The sequence below is a fragment of the Ursus arctos genome, unplaced genomic scaffold, assembly GCF_023065955.2.
Source record: "Ursus arctos isolate Adak ecotype North America unplaced genomic scaffold, UrsArc2.0 scaffold_19, whole genome shotgun sequence".
Classification (NCBI taxonomy): domain Eukaryota; kingdom Metazoa; phylum Chordata; class Mammalia; order Carnivora; family Ursidae; genus Ursus; species Ursus arctos.
This window is the reverse complement of record NW_026622863.1, coordinates 55,193,812-55,216,419: the sequence shown is the minus strand read 5'-3', so window position 1 is coordinate 55,216,419 and position 22,608 is coordinate 55,193,812. Positions and strand designations below refer to the sequence as shown.

Genomic DNA, 22,608 nt, shown 5'->3' with positions numbered 1-22,608 from the left:
TTCTTGATTGTATGCAGACTCTATTGCCAGCTATAGACGTTACTGCGGTTCGTGGAAGTCATGCATGGGTGCCCCAGGGACCCATGTGTAAGAGGCAAGTCTTCCTAGGAAGCAATGAATGGGCCCCAGGGACAGTTGTGTAAGAGGGAAGTCTTTCTAGGAAACAATGAATGATCTATAGATACACAAGGAAAGGTTTGCTTTATCAATCACACACGCTAAACGTACATGCTAAAATTTAAAGACCAGTAAGTTGGCCAGAGGGCCCGTGGCACAACTTTAAGGTAACTTAAAAAAAGATACTCTAGGTTTATTCTGTTGTTGCAGGTAGAAGGATTTCCTTCTTTTGTGAGGCTGATATAAATACCAGGAACAAATCAGATGGGGAAATTCTACCAAAGAGAGAGTTAATACTAGAGATTAACTTTTTATAGCGCAAAGAGCAATATAAATCATTGTGTGGCAAACCACTGACAAACATTTGCTCTGTCCGTTTTTCTGTGAATATACTTCCCTGTTTTTGAAATTCTATCATTTAAAAAAATATATATTTTAAGTAGGCTCCACACACAACATGAGGCGTGAACTCGGACCCAGAGATCAAGAGTCTTATGTTCCACTGACTGAGCCATCCAGGTGCCCTCCTTTTTGAAATTCAGAATCCTACCCACTTCTTAAGTTGCAATGGCATGTAAGCATTGATTGCCTTTCTTTGAGCTTCGAATCTTTGTGGTTCCCATCGTTAAGAAAAAAATTTTTTTTCTGTTGTGAAACTGTCTTATGTCAGTTAATAAATTAGAGCAGCCAAGGAATTGAGAATGGAGAAAGATAGATGCTTTCCTCTCGTACTGTTCTTTTTTTTTAAGATTTTAAACATATTTATTTGACAGAGATAGAGACAGCCAGCGAGAGAGGGAACACAAGCAGGGGGAGTGGGAGAGGAAGAAGCAGGCTCATAGCAGAGGAGCCTGATGCGGGGCTCGATCCCAGAACGCTGGGATCACGCCCTGAGCCGAAGGTAGACGCTTAAGGACTGAGCCACCCAAGCGCCCCCTCTCGTACTGTTATGAACAAGAGATTCCTAACAGCCATCTTTCAGTTTCAAAAATTAAAGAAAACTTTATTATTATTGTAGAAACCTAACAGAAACAGAAGAGGAAAGGAATCCACACATAGATGAAGGGAATAGTAGGCAATGACTGAGAATAAGGCAAAGTTACATCAAATCGGTATTTACAACACCCAACCGTGTCAGCTGGGGAAGCCCCGTGGAGACAGCCAGGCTGGAGCCCTGACCGAGAGGCCTGGGCTGGGAGTCCTCCCCTCAGCTGAGACTTCCAACTGACCATCCCCTGAAGGGCCCTATTTATAGGGCAAATAACAGGGCTTGAAATTAAACATTTGTTCACCCATGTGCACTTCGGAGGGAGCTCCGTTTCCATGGTATCATGTTTCTATATTTTCAAGGAGCCTGGCCTAAGTGTGTCTGCTTCCCCTCTCGGGTTCCATTCCAGGGGGCCAGCCCAGCCTAGAGCAGGAGGGGATATTCATGTAGGAAAGATGTTTGGGTTCAAAGCTGATGGTCTAGAAAGAATTCTTGGGATATCTTTGGTGCAAAAAGGTGGCTTTATTAAAGTACAGGGACAGGACCTGTGGACAGAAAGAGCTGCACTGGGGTCAGGAGGAGTGGCCCGTTATATAGTTTCAAGTTGGGAGGGGGTTAGGGATAGTGTAAATCTTTGAGGAATTTTGGAAGAAAGGTTTCCAGGACCTTGAGGGGGCTGGCTATTGTTAGGAAAAGGTCATTTATTACTGTCTAATAAAACTTGAGTCATGAGACCCTTCAGATGTGTATCAGTGGGGGATGATTGCCAATATGTATCTTGGGAGGGGGAGTAGAGATAAAGGAAGTTTCCAAAACAATTTTTATATGTTAAACTAGACTTACAGGATGCTGGAGGTCGTGCTAAGATTGCCTTTTGCCCTTAGCAAAGTATTGACATTGAGGCAGCTGAGTTCCTAGAGGAGTGCCACTCTGCCTGGTTCAAGGACTTGTCAATGGGCTATAGATAGTAAGGAAATTTAATAATTTTTCTTCTGTCTTTGTTTCCCACAACAATATGAAACAACATTTGCAGTCCTTGGTGTCCAGAACGGAAGGGCCAGTTCTGACCTGGAGGCCAGATAATGTATTTCAAACAACCAGGCTCCCAAGGTTATTCACACAGCACGAGTCTCACAAACATTGCTTAGCCGGCCTGCGTACCTGCAGGCCCCGGTGGTCGGTTATTCGGGACAGCTCACGGAAACATCTATCCATACAGAACACCTACACATTCATTCTGTTGTCAGAAACTGACCTCTGTGCTTCAGACTCAACATGCAACGTGAAGACACAGTTTGAGGACAAGAGCAATAATAGCTTTATGGCTTTGCCAGCAAAGGAGGCCGCTGCAGGTCACGGCCTTCAAGCCTGCAGGCCCACCCAGAGCCAGGGGCTGGGGTTTGGAGGGAAATGCAGGGTCTAGCCGGTGTCAGTTCCAACAGGAATTGTGTTTGTGCTGCGAGCCTTGTAGTACCCGTTTCCTTAAAAAAAAAGGCTAAGGGGAGGAGGGGAAGTTTCTGGAAAGAGAAAAAAAGGTTACTCAGTTTACTATCAAGTCTTGCTGATGTTTTAATGCAGGCAATTTGATTTTTGTTCAACTTTATGCTTTTAGGTGGTTTTAATTTGAGTCACCAGGACAATTGTAGTAAGACCACTTCATATGTTTTTTAAAGATTTGATGTATTTATCAGAGAGAGAGAGGTAGCACCTGTAAGCCAGGGGGAGGGGCAGAGGGAGCAGCAGGCTCCCTGCTGAGAAAGGAGCCAGCTATGGGACTCCATATGAGGACCCTCGGATCATGACTTGAGCCTAAGGCAGACGGTTGACTGACTGAGCCACCCAGGCGCCCTAAAAGAACATTTTAAACTGATAACTGTGAATTGCGTATAAAACTCTTCTACTTATTATCTCCATCCTTCCACACTATGTTACCAGTATCACATATTCTTTTAGTTGTGTACCTTTTCAAGATCTGAGCGCTGGTTGCTGTAAGCCCTACCCAACTTCGCCACGTTTATAGGATCCGGAGTGGTCCAGCCCCGCAAATTCCCCAGGAATCCACATGAGGCGAGACCTAAGTGGGCTACCCAGGAAGTGCCCTGCCTTTTGGGTAATGCTAGATACCCTCCACGGGCTCTCTTTTTCTTGGTGGAACAGCTGTAGTTTCACGTGGTCCCTCGTGGTAGGACACTATGCTTGCTGGGGGGAACAGGAGGGGTGCATTGTGGTCAGCCTGAAATTGCTCCTCTTACCCTTCTAATGTTGTCCTTCTTATCTCTGTGGTCCAGGGGGTGTTTCAACCTCAACCCTGAGTACTGAGAGTTGCCCAGTCATGGCTTCTGTGAATAGTTGGAGTTGAGCTTATTATGAGAAGTACTGTAACAGGAACTACGTATTTCACCATCCTTTTTTTTTTTTAAAGATTTATTTATTTATTTATTTATTTATTTATTTATTTGACACAGAGAGAGAGAGAGAGCGCAAGCAGGGGTGGCTGCAGGCAGAGGAAGAGGGAGACGCAGGCTCCCCGCTGAGCAGGCAGCCCAATGTGGGACTCAATCCCAGGACCCCTGGATCATGACCTGAGCCGAAGGTAGATGTCCAGCTGACTGAGCCACCCAGGTGCCCCTAATTTCACCATCTTGATGATGTCAGTGCTCTGTGATGATTATATAAATGTCTCATGAGCTAAAAATAAATGTTTCCCTATTTACATGTAATTATATGTGTATATTTACCTATATATGTGTGTATAAATATGCACACACACACAGAGTGCGGTTCTTATCCTGCAATTACAATACTGAAATGGTTTATATTTAGGTATTGAAAAACAACACTATTAATAATAGTGTAAACTCCTTTAGCGTTAAAGATTATTCTATATGATACTTATATTGACGTGCTGGTTGTTTGGTCAATTGTCACTACATGGTTGTTGTTTCGTGTTATCCTCCTGTTTTAGTTCTAGCTCGAGGAATATTCCAATGGACTATAGTCAAGCAAAGTTTACTGTTACCAGGAACATTTGGCTGATGTATTTTTAATATCCTTTTTTAGTTTTTTAAGAGACAGTGAGAGATCACATGGGGGATGGGGCAGAAAGAGAGTGAGAAAAAGAATCCCAAGCAGACTCCCTGCTGAGTGCTAAGCCCAGTGGGACTGGCTCTCAAGACCCTGAGATCATGACCTAAACCTAAACCAAAACCAAGAGTCGGATGCCTAACGGAGTAGGCCACCAGGCACCCCCGAGTGGTTTTTTTTTAGCTCAAGTCACATGCAGATCATAAGTGAACAGCTGAATGGAATTTCACAAACTGATCACATCTCTATAAGCCACTGAGATCAAGAAACAGAATACTGTTTGTCCTCTAAAATTCCCCTTGAGCTCCTCAGTAACTTCCCCCAAAGCTCAGCACTCTTTTAACGTGCAACACAAGAGATTGCTGTGCCGTCTTTTGCACTAAATGTAATCGGGCAACGAGAACTCTTTGGGATTTGGCTTCTTTTCCTTCCAGCTACTGTTCGTGCATTTATTTTACCCCTGCGTGCAGTCGTGAATCATTCATTAGAATGGGTCTATCCAATTACATTGCGCGAGTATCCGGTGATTGCATCATTCTACTGTTAGTGGGAGGGGGCTGGTTCTCAGCGCAGGACTGTCACAAACAACGCTGGCACAATCTGTAATTTGTGTTTTAGTGGAACACGCACACATGTCTCCTGGCGATTGATGTGGGACCAAACTGTTGGTAACTATGGTCAGATAGGTTCGGCTTTTAGAGATACTACCGGACTCTTTGCCAAAATCTTTGCACCAATTTTACCACCCACCGGTCGCCTACGGGATTTTTGGCTTATCCACATACTTTCCAAAACTTTGTAGTTCATGCCATTTTCATGTTAGGCACCTGGTTAGTATGTGATGTTACCAAGTCATGGTATTATTTGCTTTTTTGTTGTTGTTACTTCCTGCTGCTATGGAGTTGGGTATTAACCTTTTGGATAATCTCCTTTTCAGAGTGTCTACTTACTGTGCCCATTTTTTCTGTTGTGGTATCTTTTTCTTCAGGGCTTATAGTTCTGTATGTTTGGTGAGAATTAGTCCCTTGTCTCCTCTCTCACTCTGCCTCTTTTTCTAGCTCTTGAGCTTGTGATGCAGAGAACTTTTTTAATAAACATTTTTAAAAGCTTTTACTTATTTTTCTTGAGAGAGTGTGGGGGAGGGACAGAGGGACAAGGAACGGGACTGAGGGAGAGGGAGAAAGATAATCACAAGCAGGCTCTTTGCTTGGCATAGAGCCTGACACACAGCTCTGAGCCCAAAACAGGACTTGATCTAAGGACCCTGAGATCATGACCTGATCTGATATCAAGAGTCGGTCATTTAACCAGCTGAGCCACCCAGGTGCCCCATGATGCAGACAAGTTCCCAGTTTAGTGTAATTCTATTTGACAATTCGCCCTTTATGGTTAGTGTGTAGTTTTTTTTACCCTTTTTAGAAATCTTCCCTTATACTAAGATCACAGAGATAGAATCATGTATTTTTCCAAAAAATATCAATTATCTTTACAATTTCAATCTGAAATCTATTAAAAATCAGTGTTTTGTGTGGTTCCTGTAGTAACTGAGGTTTTCTCTTCTTTTTCATTTTTTCCCCCAAATTTGCTAACAAATTGACATGTATTCTGAAAATGTTGTATTGTGCTTTCTTTTCATTTGCTTACACACGTTGTTTCTTTACATGGATAAACTCCACTATGATCTTGGAGCAAACTTCTCCTGTGATCTGTCTCCATCTTTTCCTGCCTCTAGGGATGTTTAGCCATCTCCCGGGACCATACACCCAATGTCAGTTTTGATGTCATAAACCTTCCATGGGGGGCGCCTGGGTGGCACAGCGGTTGGGCGCCTGCCTTCGGCTCAGGGCGTGATCCCGGCGTTATGGGATCGAGCCCCACATCAGGCTCCTCCGCTATGAGCCTGCTTCTTCCTCTTCCACTTCCCCCTCTTGTGTTCCCTCTCTCGCTGGCTGTCTCTCTCTCTCTGTCAAATAAATAAATAAAATATTAAAAAATAATAATAATAAATAAATAAACCTTCCATGGGCTTCTCTGCTCAAATGAATTATTATTCCTCTATTCCCACAGCAGAATGACCTCCAGGGGTGTGGCAATAGCAATAATCTACTTGTTACAGACTCTAGCTGGAATCTTAGCAACCTGGTAGGTGTTTTACCATTGTCTCTTTTTACTCCACTGAAGGTAGGTTAAGTTCTACAGATCTTATTGCCAAACACGAGTATAGTCAACTCCCTGGACATTGTCTCTGTAGGAGTCCCACCAACAGTGACAGCTTTTGGGTGAAAACATTTCTGCCATGATTTTGGATGCACACTTCTTTGGTATCTTTACAGAGTGGCAGGGATGTGGCCTTTGTGGTACAATGTGCATTTTGGGTGTCTTCCAGACCATTAATGTTAGCGCTATGGACACTGGTTAGAAGGAGCTTGATGTTAAACCTTCCACGTATTGAGTTTTCAATTTCCCCCCTTATGTCAAATGAGCAGCCAAACATCATGAAATAAAATGTATTTTGGATACGTCATGGTTACAGAACAAAATCATTACACGTGCTGCGTACAGCATTGTTATTTTCCTTGGAATCATGTTGTTACCTCGTGATCTGGACCAGCTCTTCCTTGATTTTCATCCAGTACAGGCACAAGCAGTGGGTCAAATGCATTCATAGGATTAATGTCTCCTCCAGATCTTCATCTAAACTGAGGGCTACTCCAAGTATCTTTGTCCTTGTGACCACCTCTGTTTCATTTTAAACGACCTCCTCCATCTGTTAGGTCTATGTTGCTGTTTTCAGTATTCCCTGTTGATGGCTGGTGACACGTCTGCCCTAGTCCTCTACCCTAATTCTTGTTTGTTTCCCAATTCTCAGCCCTTCTATGGTATGAGCCATGATTCCACTGTATCCAGGACCTGCTTTGCCTGGGTAGGAGTACAAAATCCTCTCGTCTTATGAAATAAATGCAAAGTTTTTGCTTTTGCACAGTTTAGGTGTTCCTGCTCACTGGGGAGCCTGCTTCTCTCTCTGCCCCTCCCCCTGCTCCTTAGAAAATTCACTACAGAAATTTAAGGTAGACCCTCATGGGTATTGGGATTTCTTTACCCGGTTGAATGCACGACCAATGGAGGCATTGCGGAAGTGAATGTTATAGGTTACGCAATTCCTCTGTATTGTATCCTTCCAATCATAGCCTTGGGAAGTGTTTCATGATGTCAATTTTGAATAGATTTTATCCCAGATCATGTGTCAGATTAGTGAATATTTGACATGGTGCTGTACACATGGGAAAATTAGGCAGGAGACAGGCTGGGGTCAAACTGACTGGTGGATATTGTTGGGAGATGATTCTCTATGGGTTTCCTTTTCTCTGTGTTATGGGTAGAGGCACTGAACGTTTTTATTTTGTCTTTCCATTGATGTTTGTGTATGAATAAGCTTTGGGATATGGTGATAGCATCTTGGTCTCGTGTAGAGGACAGGTGGTTTATTGTACAGGAAAACAGGTGTCTCTTTCCATGGCAAAGGATCGGGCAGATAAGCTAGATGTTCCCTGAAGATACTGGGGTTTCCTATGCTCAGGGTCTCACGATGTGGCACAAACCCACTACATGTGCAGCGTCTCCCTGTATCGGTTAGGGGTGGGGAGCTGGCGAGTGAAATTAGTGTGATGAACTTTTTGGTATTTGCTGTGTCATGAGCCACAAGATCCTTGGACTTTGAACTGGGAGTCCTCTGTCTCCAACCAGCAGTGGAAAATCGTTACAGGCCAACTTGTTACATTATAGAACTTGTGTAATCTTGGAATTCTTATAGTTCTCGAGATTATCCGTGGACTTTATTCAAAGCGAAATAGATATTTCTGAGTCTGTTTTGGCTTTTGTTCATTTGTTTTGTTGTTGTTTAAAGATGTTATTTATTTATTGGTCAGAGAGAGAGTGCACAAGCAAGGGCAGAGGGAGAGGGAGAAGCAGACTCCTCACTGAGCAGGGAGCCCAACTCGGGACTCGATCCCAGGACCCCTGGATCATGACCTGAGCCGAAGGCAGACGCTCAACCAACTGAGCCACCCAGGTGTCCCTCATTTGTTGTTTTGATTGTACATATAAATGAATTTATATGGTATTTGTCTTTCTTTGACTTATTTCGCATAGAATTATACCTTCTGGGTCTGCCTACATTGTAACAAATGGCAAGAAACAACAACAACAAAAAGCAGAAATGGACCCCAAAACACAATGAACAAACTGCTGGTTACCAGAGTGAACCAGGGTGGGAGAATGGGCAAAATGGGTAAAGAGGAATGGGAAGTACAGGCTTCCATTTATGGAATTAATATGTCATGGGGATAAAGGACGCAGCATAGACATTGAATGCTGTTACAATAGCATTATATGGTGACAGACAATAGCATTATATGGTGACAGATGGTAGCTCACTTGTGTTCAGCATAGTACAGCCTATGGAGTTGTCAAACCACTATATTGTACACCTGAACTAATGTAACATTGTAGTGTGAAGCTGTGGTAATTAGTAAAAGTACAGGGAAAATTGATATTTTAAAGACTTTGAGGGCGCCTGGGTGGCTCAGTCAGTTAAGTGGCTGCCTTCGGCTCAGGTCATGATCACAGGGTCCTGGGACTGAGCCCCATGTTGGGCTCTCTGCTCAGTGGGGAGCCTGCTTTTCCCTCTGCCTGCTGCTCCCCTTGCTTGTTCTCTCTCCCTCTTTCTCTCTGTCAAATGAATAAATCAAACGTAAAAAAAAAAAGTCTGTTTCCTGCTTTGTCTCTCTCCTTCTCTACATTGTTACTTCATGATTGATTAAATTTGTGGGGGAGAGGTGGACTATGGTCTCCCCAAAGGGTCTTCTCATTGCTCTTCTGATTTTTCATTAAAAGAATATTCTAATGTGTTCTCTGTTTTCCTTTGTTCCCTACTATTGTTGAGATATATGCAAGCAATTCCTGACTCCTTTATCCAGCCAAAGATAATGTTTACTACTCAAAACAAAGTCAACCCAGTGCCCCTCTGGACACTGTGACAATGGCCTTCTGTAGTAATTACATGTAGGGACAGATAGTGACCAATTTCAGTCCATAGGTAGGGACATGTCTACGACCCTGGTCACCGTGAAGAAGTTACACAACATGAGCCCTTCACCCTTCCACAGCCTTAAAGACTGAAGGACCCATCTATACAATGGCATATTACTCAACTATAACAAATAATGAAATATTGGCATTTGTCACGACATGGATGGAGCTAGTGTATTATGTTAAGTGACATAAATCAGAGAAAGACAAATACCTGATGGGTTCACTCATATGTGAAATTTGAGAAATGAAACAGATAAACATAGGGGGAAAAAGAGTTAGGGAAACCACAAGACAGACTCTTAAGTAGAGAGAACAGCTGAGGGTTATTGGATAGTGAGTGGGTGGGAGGGGGTGGATGAAATGGGGGATGGGTTAAGGAGGGCACTTGTGATGAGCTCTGGGTGTTGTGTCGAAGTGATGAATACTAAATTCTACTGCTGAAACTTACATACTGTGTGTGTTAACTAACTGGAATTTAAATAAAACTTGAAACTACACAAATAATTTAAGGACAGAAAACTGGTCATTGGTGAAATGATGAGCGAGAGAAACAGAAAAATGCTCTCTTTAAGCCCAGAAGGCTGAACTATAAGCCTGCATGGTTATGATAAGGATCCAGTAAGTGTGTGATGCTATATTCTTTTTTTTTTTTTTTAAAGATTTTATTTATTTATGTGACAGACAGCCAGCGAGAGAGGGAACACAGCAGGGGGGTGGGAGAGGAAGAAACAGGCTCCCAGCGGAGGAGCCCGATGTGGGACTCGATCCCGGAATACCGGGATCACGCCCTGAGCCGAAGGCAGACGCTTAACGACTGCGCTACCCAGGCGCCCCAATGTGATACTATATTCTTAAAGGGTCTCAGGACTTCCTGCGTGTCTCACCAATAGTTCAGATCGAACTGAATGGTAAGCGCCATTGAAAATGTTCAGAAGTGGTTGTAGGAGTAAAATTTGAGGAGGTGACCCTGGGTGGCTCAGTTGGTTAAGCCCCTGAGTCCTGATTTTGGCTCAGGTTATGATCTCAGGTCATAGAATGGAGCCCTGTGCAGTTGGGCTGCCAGCTCAGAGCAGAGTCTACTTGGGATGATCTCTTCCTCTCCCTCTGGCCCTCCTTCTGCTCTCTCACTCTCTAAAATAAATTAATCTTAAAAAAAAAAGGAAATTATGTAAACATTTAAGATCTAATACTCCCTACATGAGCCCACCCCCTTGAGCACTGAGCATAGAACCAATGCTTCAAACATTAGAAGAGTCGCTCTTACAATGCCTGGATGGCTCGGTCAGTTAATTGACTTTGGCCGGGGTCAGGATCTCCGGTTCCTGCGTTAGAGCCCTGGGGTGGGCTGCTTGCTCAGAGGGGGGGTGGGCTCCTTGCTCGGGGGGGGGGGGGGGGGGGGTCTGCTTGTTCCTCTCCCTCTCCCCACCTCCCCACGCATGTCTGCTGTCTCTCTCTCTCTCTTTCTCTCTCTCTCTCCAACACACATATATATAGATAAAACCTTAAAAAACAAAAAAATGTAGCTCTCTGAGCATGAGTCCTGTCTACATGCTACCTCAATAAACTAAGTTGCACCATTAACATCGCAAGAACTCTTTCTTACTGTTGTGTGAAGGATCCAACAATTTTGTTACCAAAAAATCGAAGCCAACCGAAATTCCTTGGAAAAGCTACTGCGCAACGCATGCGTTTTATTTGGAAAGGAATATCAGGTTTATTCAGAAGGCGAGCCACTTGGGAAGAAGACGGACTCATGCCCAAAAACCAACAGCAAGGTTTCAGCCTGGCCTCAGATTTTTAAAGGAACTTGAGGGCAGTTCATCAGCAGGAGGGGAGCAGGGCTGTCTGTTTCTTGATTGCCTGCGACTCACGGGCGCCACCTACAGGCGGTATGGAGGTGCTTGGAGAGAGTGTATGGTGCCTAGGGGAGGTTGTGCCACGTTCGGTTACCAGTCTTTGTAGGAGACAGTGCAGGCTGTCTAGACGTACAAAGGACGGTTTAGTGCATCACTCACACAGGCTAAAGGTGCACGCTGAAATTTACCGCCACTAAGTTGGCCAGAGGCGCCCAGGCAGGGCTTCAATGTAAGTTAAAAAACTGTCTTCTAAGATTGTCCTGTGGCCGCAGTGGAATTATTTCCTTCTGTTGTGAGGCTGATATGCGTACCCAGAATCCATTAGATGGGGGACCTCTAGCAGGAAGAGAGCTGATACCAGAGGTTAACTTCTTATATCATCAAGGGTTCCCCACCTGGAGGGCAACGCATTGTTTGACATACATGTGCTCTTTCCTTTCTCCCATGAATGTGTCCCCTGTTTTCAAATTCTAAATCCCACCTCCTTCTTAAGTCACGGTGGCGTGGAAGCTGCAACCGCCTGTCTCTGAGCCTCATGTTTTTCATTTCCATAATTAAGAAATTATTACTTTTGTTTCTATTGTGAAACTCTCTTACATCATTTTAATTATCAGACGGCCCAAAGAATTGAGAATAGAGCAAGAAAAACTTGTTTTCCTCTCCTAATATTCGTTCTCTTGTATACACTGAGCTCCCTGCTTCAGACCCAAAATAGAACAGGAACACAGAATTAGGGATAAATAGAAACAGTAGCTTTTCTTTCTTTTTTCTTTTTTTTTAAGATTTTATTTATTTATTTATTTGAGAGAGAGAGCATGTGAGAGAGAGGAGACCGAGGGAGAAGCAGACTCCCCGCTGAGTAGGGAGCCCAATGCACGACTCTCTCCAAGGTCCCCAGGATCACCACCTGAGCCAAAGTCAGACACTTAACCGACTGAGCCACCCAGGCCCCCAGAACAGTAGCTTTATTGCTTTGCCAGCAAAGGAGGCCGCCGCAGGTCAGGGCCTTCAGACCTGCACGCCCACCCAGAGTCAGGGGCTGGGATTTTGTAGGGAAATGCAGGGTCTAGCCGGTTCCTTTTTTTTTTTTTAAGATTTTATTTCTTTATTTGACAGAGAGAGCCAGCCAGCGAGAGAGGGAGCACAAGCAGGGGGAGTGGGAGAGGAAGAAGCAGGCTCATAGCGGAGGAGCCTGATGTGGGGCTCGATCCCAGAACGCCGGGATCACGCCCTGAGCTGAAGGCAGACACTTAACAACGGAGCCACCCAGGCGCCCCAGGGTCTGGCCGGTTTGCACAGGAATTGTGTCCCTGCTGCCAGCACTGTTCCTCACGTTGTTAGGGTGGAACCAGGATGCTGAAACAAAGGGCTGAGAAGTGAGGAGGAGAGGTTTGTGGAGAAGACAAAGGTTACTTACTTTGAAACGGAGCCTCGATGAGCATTCATCTAGCCGCTTTTTTGTTATACTTGATGCTTTTAAGTGGTTTTCATTTCAGTCACCGGGACAACTGTTTTAAGAACACCTCATATTTTACAGTGACAAACCACTCGATATTTTCTAGAATGGGTGAAATCCAGAAAAACGATAACACCAAATGTTCCTGAGAATGTTGAGAATTAGAATTCTCATATATTGCTGATGGGAGGGTAGAAAGTACAGTCACTTCGGAAAACTGTGTGGCAGTTGCTTATGAAAATAGACATTTACCTACTGAAGGGGAGAACATTTTGTCACCTTAAAATGTCTCTTTGGTCTAAGCATTATTTTAGGCTGGTTATTTTAAATAAAAGTCAGATAAAGGAAAAACTCCAAAATCCTGTGTTTACTTTTAAACGACACATTTGCATTTATAAGGGAACGCTCCATTTGTAAGGTGTCTCCCTCTCTGTAGCAGAAAGAGGGAGAATGTGTTAATCTCCAGACACTCTGAGCAGTGGAGAAGGCCTGGATCTGAATCTGTCACCACCACAGCCTTGGTTACTGTCCTTTGCCTGGTCAGCTCCCCAAATGCTTCCCAATAGGGTCACGAGTGGAGTTTCAAAAAGGATCCTATCTGGCGGCCTCCCCCTCAGGTTCTGTCCATTGGTTTGGGCGAAAACAGCAGTGTTGTGTTAATGAAGGGCTCCAAGTGATTCTCAGTGAGGCCAGGGGTAAGCACGAGGGCTTCTGGTGATTGTATGAGAGCTGAGAGCAGGCCTTGGCTCAAGGAGAGGTAACAGGGTCTCTGCTCCATGAGTCTGGGAGGGTCAGGTCCATGCAGCACACGGTTCCTGTGCTGTAGCTGAATTTGTGGGCACCTGTGGGAGGGGAGCATCCCCACCCCCCAACCTGGAAAGCAGTTAAGGAAAAGTCAGAGATTGATCTCCAAGTAGGAGCTCAGAGTTCTGAATAGCTCCTGACTCAGAGGACTAGGCCGTTTCTGCATTTCACAGTTGTGCCTTCAGGGAAGCCGTTTCTGGTGTAGAGACTCTGTTGGGGGCTTCAGGGGGATTTTTCTCCTGATGCAGCTGTGATTTCTCCACAGCGATCTTGTAAGAAAGAAATCTAGAGGACGAACTGAGAGAGGAAATGGCCGGTTCTCAGGTAAGCCTGGTGACCCAGGAGAGGCTCTGTCATCTTTTTCTCCTAGACTCCTTGCCTTTAGAAATTGCAAATGTTGATTCTTGTAGTTCTGAAGTTTCTCCCTTATGTTTTCAGCTATTTTTATGTTCTTTCAAAAATGATACTCAAGGTCGGGTCTTTAGAACACTTCTCTGTAACCCAGAGCCTTCTCTCCTGTGTCTCCAACCTGGCATCCAATAGGCATCAACAGTTGTCACTTTGAATTAAAGTCCTACAACTCTTGAAAATATTCCCTTGGTGGCAGATCCAGAGGGGAAGGTGTTGAGTCCAAGATTCCTATTGCTGACGAGGTCTGGTCCTGGGATATCACGGAGGGAAAACATTTCTCATTTAGGTCCCGTCTGGATGCTTGATCAGCTCTGCGTAGCCCGGGAGTGAGAAAATGCTATGATGGCTATGAGGTCGAGAATAACTTGGAAAGTTCACATTCTAAAAAAGGGGGTGGTGGGTGAGTCTTGGTGTTTAGAATGTGAAAAAGATATCCTGTGTAAAATACACCAGAGGGGCGCCTGGGTGTCTCACTCAGCTAAGCTTGGACTGTTGATTTCAGCTCAGGTCCAGGTTTCAGGGTGCTAGAATGGTACCCCACTTCTGGCTCTGTGCTCAGAGGGGAGTCTGCTTGAGATTCTCTTTCTCCATCTCCTTGTGCCCCTCCCGATCACCTATAAAATATAAATAAATCTAGGGGACGCAGGGTGGCCCAATCCTGGGATCCAGCCCCACAATCAGACTCCCCAGTGGGCGGGGAGCCTGCTTCTCCCTCTCCCTTTGCCTCCTTGTGCTCTCTGTCTTCCAAATAAATAAATACAATCTTTTTAAATTTTATTTATTTGTCAGAAAAAGACAGCACAAGGAGAGTGAGCAGCAGGCAGAGGGAGAGGTCTTCCTGCTGAGCAAGGAACCCAATCCTGGAGGCAATCCCAGGACCTTGGGATCATGGCCTGAACTGAAGGCAGATGCCCAACTGACTGAGCCACCCAGGCATCCCAATAAAAAAATCATTAAAAATAAAATATAAATAAATCTTTAAAAATTTAAATAAGAAATGAAATATACTAGCTATTACAGCACATGGAAACTGTGATGTCTCCGTCAGTCAGATGGGGCCCCAAATGTGGGTGGATGGTTAGATGGAAGCCAGTCAAGTGGGCACTGAAAGGAATTCACCTGAGGCCAAACAAAGGCTGTAGAAGTTGATTGAATCCACTGCGAGAGAGCAGCAGGCAGGACAGCAGAGGAGAGGCTGTCTGCAAGGAGCAGTGGGTGGGGGTTTTTCTTAAAAGGGGGAAGGTGAGGTGTTATGGGGACTTCGGGTCTTTTCCCGTTTCTGGTCTCTGTACCTGGTTGTCGGTAGCCCATTGGTTAGTTAGGGCCTATGGTCATGTTGAGATGGGTCCCCTGATGGGCCTGTCTGGACTCAGCCTGGGGGTCCCGGGGGGCCCTTTCTCCATTCCTTTGCTCAAGCCTGCTTGCCTAAAAGCAGCCTCTGCAGAAACTATAGGTGACTGAACTGTGTGTATATCCACTGTGTTTTCATAATTAGATTTGTATTCTGAATTCCTGTTTTCAGACCACAAGAAAACACCAGTGATGCTGTGTCTTTTGGTGTGCCTTAGGCACTAATGCCAATTTGTTTCTGTTCAGCGGATGATAACTTCTTTCATTGGCTTGCTGCTCTCTGCCAGGTTCCTCCCCTGTAATGTTCATATTGTCCCTCTCATCCCTTGTAAGGAACATAATACACTGAGCAATATGCAGAAACTATCACATTTCAGATGTAAACTTCAATCTTCTGAGTTTCTCTTGCTAGTAGTTTTTCTTTCTTTCTTTTTTTTTTTTTTTTTAACATTTTCTTATTTGAGACAGACATGGAGCACATGCGTGAAGAAAGAGGGAAGAAGGAGAAGCAGATTCTCCACTGAGTAGGGAGCCCAGCTCGTGGCTCAATCCCAGAAGACTGGGATCCTGACTTGAGCTGAACGCAAACCTTTAGCCAACGGAGCCATCCAGGTGCCCCTTGGTTGTAGTTTCTGAGGAGAACAAAGTCAAAAGAAGTGTGGATAAAATTAGATTTCCTTCAACTTCCGATCCATTGATAAATGCCTGAGATAGGCAGAGTATGACATTGCTCAGGGAATTCACAACCTCCTCAATGTTAATGTTTTTTGGAAGCAAAAAGCAGCCTTAGCTTAACAATAGCCAGACCTTCAGGATCCTGAAAATCCTCTCTAACATATGAAAATCCCTTTGGAAACTTCCTTTATCTCTACCCCCGAAATATATGTTGCCATCATCCTTCAAGCAAATGGCTCACTGATAAATATCTGAAGGGTCTCATGACAAAGGTATTACCAGACAGTAAGTGACCTCATGATCACGCCAGTGAGGCCCTCAGGGTCCTGGAAACACGCGTCCAAATTCCTTAGGCATTTGTGTTATCCCTCACCCCCTCCCCACTTGAAAGCATATAATCAGTCACTGCTCACAACTTCAGTATAGCTCTTTCAACCTCTGGTCCTCTCCCCAGGCTTTAACACCAAAATTTTTGCACCACAGATACCTCAGCAATTCATTCTTCATCATTCAATCCAGAACCGCAATGTTTCACATCAGAAACATCTCAAGAATTCTTTCTCGACCATTGGCTGCTCTCCCACATCCCAACAGTTTTCAATGGACAAAGAGGGCCTTCCCCTCTGTGTAGTTCATATTCTTGACTTCTGGGAGTGAAAGTTCTCAATCAGGCAGCCCTTCATCCTGTAGGCTTTTATTTTGATTCACACTCATGGCACGGAGAAGGAGGGGTCAGGTCTGGTTGTACGTGGTGACATTAACTTCCTCTTGATCTTAGGGACCACTGTGAACTCTGTCAATGGCCACTTGGTCACTGTGGTATTTCTTGCAGGGACTGCTGACATTTAAGGATGTGGCCATAGAATTCTCCCAGGAGGAGTGGCGATGCCTGAGCCACACGCAGCGGGAACTGTACAGGGACGTGATGCTGGAGAACTACAGACACCTCCTGTTCTTGGGTGAGGATGACTCCTTCCAAATTTCCCAAACCACACTCAGAGTTTTCTTCCTTCCTGTGAAGACTGTCGCTTGGAAGGTTCCCCCGTGAATGCCTAGAATTCAGATCCAGACAGAAAGGGAAATAAGTAGGATTCTGTAGATGTAGAGAAACATCTTCATGATGTGTTCTTTTCAGCCCTAGCTTCCCCTTCCTGAAGGGAACAGCATCACTTCTGTAGCTGAGTGGCAGTTCTAATCATTTAGTGCCATAGCACGGGACTGCTTACAACTTAAACTGAAATTTCGATTTGTTATTACGGCTGCTACTTGGAAGTGGAGGTCAGGATGTGAACATGGGAAATGCCTCCTGTGTGTTCCAAAGGGACTGTTGGGCAATAGCCTTTGAGAAACCATTTTCTAGATTCTACAATGTCCTCTTCTCTACTGAACACAATCCTGATGGAAAGTTAGAAGAATCTGCAACAATACTCGTTTTCCTTTTTCCTCATAAACAGGCTTCATTCTCTCAAAGCCAAACCTGATCATGTTTTTGGAGCAAGAGAAGCAGTTCTGGGATGTGAAGAGAGAGACAGTAGCCTTCCATCCGGGTAGGTGGGACTGAATGAGGCAGATGGAGGAGGGTAGGTCCAAGTCTGAAGGAGGAAGGTAGACCTTAAGCAGTGGTTCAAGTAGCTCTCCTTGAATGAAAATCGGTTGGAGACGCCCAGTTTTATTTCTCTCTCTCACGGAGGAACATCTGCTATCCAACATTATCAAGCTCTTACATCTCTAGGGATTCTCCTTCAGCTCCAGTGATGGTCCATCACATGCACAGGGAGGCCAGGAGACTCTCCTTGGAGTGGGAGGTCCTCCTTAATCTGATTGCTTCTCCATTGCCGTGAGGGCCCTGGGGAAATCTCCCTATTTCTGTGCTAAGCCCTGTGTAAATTCTGTTTTTCATCATGGCAGAAGTAGGTCAGGGTAGCTGTGTGCACATTGGGGTTTGGTGCAGAAATTCCTACAACACTAGAGACAGATTTCTAATGTTTTCAATGTATACTTTCCCATGTTATGGAGGCTTTAATCTTAACCTTATAAAATTGAGACTCAGTAACTTCATCAAATAACAAAGCACTTCCCTAAAAGGAGGAACTGTACAGTTTCTCTTTAAAAAAAAAGTTTTTTTTTCCGGATTAACTAAAATAGAAGTTTCCACTCTATGAGCTCCATTTCTCAATGGTGAAATAATGTAATGTCTCTGTTTGTTTCTAGAGTTCCTACATAAATAATGCTGTTGGGGAACTAGCACGTTTAGAGACTCAGAACTTGTAGCCTTGAATAAAGTCTCAGTCATTACCTTTTTTTTAATAATTGCATCATTTTATAATTCTGTCTTCTGTGAAGTTCTTGTGACTTTGTCATGTGTGTTTTCACTTTCTAATTAGTTATAGATGAGATTTAGCTCTGCACTTTTTAGATCAAAAGTTCTGATATGACATGGGCATGTGCTTTCTAAGAAGTGAGTTACATAATTAGTAAAATTCCCATATATAGTTTTTAATGATTTTATTTAAGCGAGACAGAGAGAGAGAGAATGAGCAGGGGAAGGGCAGAAGGAGAGGGAGAAGCAGACACCCTGCTGAGCGGGGATCCCAATGTGGGGCTGGATCCCAGCAGCCTGAGATCATGACCTGAGCTGAAGGCAGATGCTTATCAGCACCCCCCACACCCCACCCATATTTGAAAAATCCTTTTGTTCGGTAATGTAATTTTACTTCTTGGGAAATTCATCATTAGGTTTTTCTTCTATTTTCCTCAGAATTTAATCCCAAATGTTAATTTCATGTACAGTGTCTATCAGCATATTTTACAGTTTTCATGGTGTTTGTTTAGAAATGTAGGTATTCTTTCCTCTGCTTTAAAGAATGGATTATGGCTTTAGATTCTGTGTAGGAGGAGGAATATATTAATAATGTAATACGTTTCTTTCAAGCTTTTTAAGTGCTCATAAAATTTTCATTTACAGCTTTTTATGATCGATTTTAATGAATATTCTTTATCATTTTATGGTCAATGAAGACATGCCAATCAAATGCTAGTTTTTTATGGGTACATGGACACAATTTAGAATTATAGTTATATAGAAGTTTTTCTTTTATGTAATACATCAGTCTTTTTCTTGGGTTAAATTTTGTCTTTTCTGGGTCTTTGCACAACATTAGTTCGTTGTGGATTCGGTTTTACCTGCGTATTTTGTTACAGGACGAGAATTTTCAACTCAGTACATTTCAAGACCATGTGAGTATAACTCAAGAAAGAAGAGCTTTATGCTTTTTGTCAATAAAATTATGTGTGTGTTTGTCTTGTATTTGTATTATCACACATACACACTCTGAGTCCTGCTGGTTATTTTTCTCCTTGGTTAGTGGTCAGTGAGTGTTGTACTATACCCAGATGAGTTGTCATAAACATAGAATTAATTTCATCATGTATTTGCTGGTGGGTTTTTATTCTCTTTGCATGAGAGAAAGACTTTCTTGAATTCAAAATAATTTTGAAACATACCTCTGTATCATGTTTTGGTATTACATTTTAATTGTGGTGTAATAACCATGATATGCCTTGGTACCTTTCTCATTAACTTTTGTGTCTTCTGTATTATCACTGCATACAAAAATCTTCTTCCTGTCTCCACCCCGCACCCACTTTGTTTCCAATATCACAAATTCTATCTTTTATGCTGTGTACTTTATTACTTACACTGATGATTTTTATACTTTTGTAAAACAAAATTTTGTAGCAGAAATAAATGCATCTGGTATCTAATCCCAGCACTACAGGTTTGTATAATTGTCTAAATCTTTCTGTTTAGCAGAGAGCTTTATGTTCTCATGTGGTTTCAGTTACTGTTTAGACTCCTCTTATTTCATCTAGAGAATGTTCCTTGAACATTTCTTGTATGACAGGTCTACTGGTAAACATAGTGCGGTTTTTACTTGGGAAAGTCTTCATTTCTGCATCTGTGGAAAACCGCTTTGCCAGGTGAAGTCTTCTTGGTGGCTATTTGTTGGTCTTTCGGTACCTGAGTACATCATGCCATGCCCCTGTTCCTATTGGGTCCGCTGAGAGCCCACTACTAATCTTCTAGGAGCCCTTGTACAGGATGAGTACATTGCCGTGCTGTTTCAACACTCTCTTCTCACCGGTGATATTTGATAGGTTAATTATGTGTCACTGGGTTCCTGTCTTGACATTTATCCTACTTAGAATTAACCAAGCTTGAATTTGTCTCTTTTTTCCCATAGGTCACTCTCCTCCTTATGGGTCCCCTTAATGTGCATATTGGACCACTCGTTGGTGTCCCAGGAGTCCCTTAGACTCCATCCTTTTCCACGTATTTCTTTGCTCCTCTCAGTAGAGAATTTAGAAAACGTGTCTTTAAGAGGTTGGATTCTTTCTTCTGCCTCATCAAGTCTGTGGCTGATCCCTTAATGTATTTTTAAATTCAGTAATTGTACTCTTCAGCTCCCAATTTCTGGTTCATGGACGTTATACTCTCTGCCTCTTTGGGTTTCTATTTTGGTCATGTGTAGTTTTCCTGATAATGTCTAGGTACCTGTTTTCTCTTCTTCCTCCATGAGTGTCTTTATGATGGTAATTTGACTTCTTCATCAGACAATATGTGTATATATTTGGCAATGTACGGTTCTTTATTAGGGCTAGTTTTGGAGATTTATTTTGTTCCTCTGATGGGAACATATTTTCATATTTCTTTGTAAGCCTTGTGATCCTTGAGTGGTATTTGGGAATTTAAGAAAACAGCCTGTGCGCCCACGATTATGGGCTTGCTTCCTTAAGGGTAAGTAATAGCAATTCTGGGGCCTGTGACACATGTTCTGGGCATCTGTCATGTCTGCGGCTGTTGTTTCCCAGTTCAAGAACGTGGAGTTACTACTTGAGAACGCGTGGTACCTTCCTCTCCGTCTTCAGCTCTGTGGTCTCGTCCTGGTTCGAGCAAGTGCGCACCCTTGTCTGAGCCGTCACCACACTGCATCCAGACGGTGCTCATTCCCTGTTTTCCACGTGAGGCAGGTGAAAAGCTGCGTCATTGAACCTACAGGTCACTCATTGGTTTCTCTCCAGAGGGGAGGTAGGCGTTTTCTCACAGTGCTGCCATGGAGTGTCCGGGAGGGTGACCAGGGTTGTGGGCAAGTGTCCCAACTTGTCCTTGTCTCCTCAATCTCTGTTCTTCGTTTGTACTTGCCTGGGGGTGCTGTGTTGTCCTAACTGGCTTCTGGAGCATTCTAAAAGGTAATTTGGTCCATTTTTGTCTGCATGGAGGTGCACAGTCCTGGTGGTTCCTATTTCTCCATTCTGTTGCTGTCCTAGGATGGGTATTAGTTTGGTATGTGTGTGAGTATAGTAAGCGGGATGTCTTATTTTCCATCTTCTAGTTGTGTCTTTCCATAACACCTTTGGCATGTTGGCAAAGAAGATTCTTTGCATAGAGTGATACGGGAAGATGTGGAAGCAGTGGCCCTGAGTATTTATACTTAATGAATGACTGGGAAGGGGATGGGGGGGTCATGAAGGGCAGGAAGGATGTTACGATGGATATAACCATACTGGGACAGTCATAATGAAATCCTGGTGCCAGAAGAGATCAAGTTTATAAATCATTTGGGGGAAAGCCCCACCTAAGTCACTTATATTTGCAGAACAATGTCTTTGAAACCAAGGACCCAAATCCATTTTTTAAAACACAAATTTTCTGAAAGGACATCTGGAAATATTGGGGAATCACCTAGTCCATACTAAATCCTTCAGGTATATTATTAGAAATATTTCCCTGAATAATTAATCTGAAAGTTCGATATTTGAAAATGAAGATAAAAATTCTAAATGTGAAAGATTTGGGAAGTCCTGTTCAGAAGGTTCATTATTTTCCCACGAACATATCATCATCATCCTTCTTGTTCTAAAGCCTCTAATTTTGATAAACACAGGAGGGTCTTTATTGAAATGTCACTGTTCAGTAGTTATCACATAATACTTCCTGTGGAGCGAGGTTTTACGTGTTCTGTACTCTAGTGAGGACTCTATCTTCCTTAATTGCAGAGGTCTCACTAATGGAGAGAGAACTACCAATGCAATCAGTCTGTGAAAAATGTTAACCAAGGGTAAAATTCCAGTAGACATCAGAGAACTGTATCTGGAGAACCAGGGTAACGGTAGTCAGTGTGGGGGTCTTAGGAAGCTCAGCTCTCACTGAACATCATTGTGTCCTCCCTGGAGAGAAGACTAGAATGTGTGAGTAACTGTGGCAAAGCTTTTAACTTGTGTTCAAAACTCACACAGTAGCAGAGATTTTATAATTGGAAGAAATGTATAAAATGTGGCCAAACCTTTAAGTACCAGTCAAAACTTACCAATCTAACATAAGACATAGTTGGGAGATGTTTGGCAGATGTAAGATAAAGCGTGACAAGGCCTTTAAGCAAAACTATGAACTTTGTGAACCCCAGAGGGTGCGTAGTGGAGAGAAGCCCTTAATTGTAAAGAATGTGGAAAGGCATTTATTTATTTATTTATTATTATTATTTTTTAATGATTTTATTTATTTGACAGAGACACCCCGAGAGAGCGAACACAAGCAGAGGGAGTGGGAGAGGGAGAAGCAGGCTTCCCGCTGAGCAGGGAGCCCAATGTGGGGCTCCATCCCAGGACCCTGGGATCATGACCTGATCTGAAGGCAGACGCTTAACGACTGAGCCACCCAGGCGCCCCTGTGGCAAGGCATTTAATTCCTAATCAAAACCATTCAACATGAGATAATA

General features: G+C 43.5%; 1 protein-coding gene and 1 pseudogene across 3 annotated transcripts in view; one reads left to right on the top strand and one right to left on the bottom strand.

Moving 5' to 3' along the window:
* The window catches only part of LOC113247438 (KRAB domain-containing protein 5-like), a 342,457-nt gene that overhangs the window by 184,830 nt on the left and 135,019 nt on the right, over positions 1–22,608 (bottom strand). The gene's annotated exons all lie outside the window — the stretch shown is intronic.
* The window catches only part of LOC113247391 (zinc finger protein 91-like), an 87,265-nt pseudogene continuing 78,362 nt past the window's right edge, over positions 13,706–22,608 (top strand).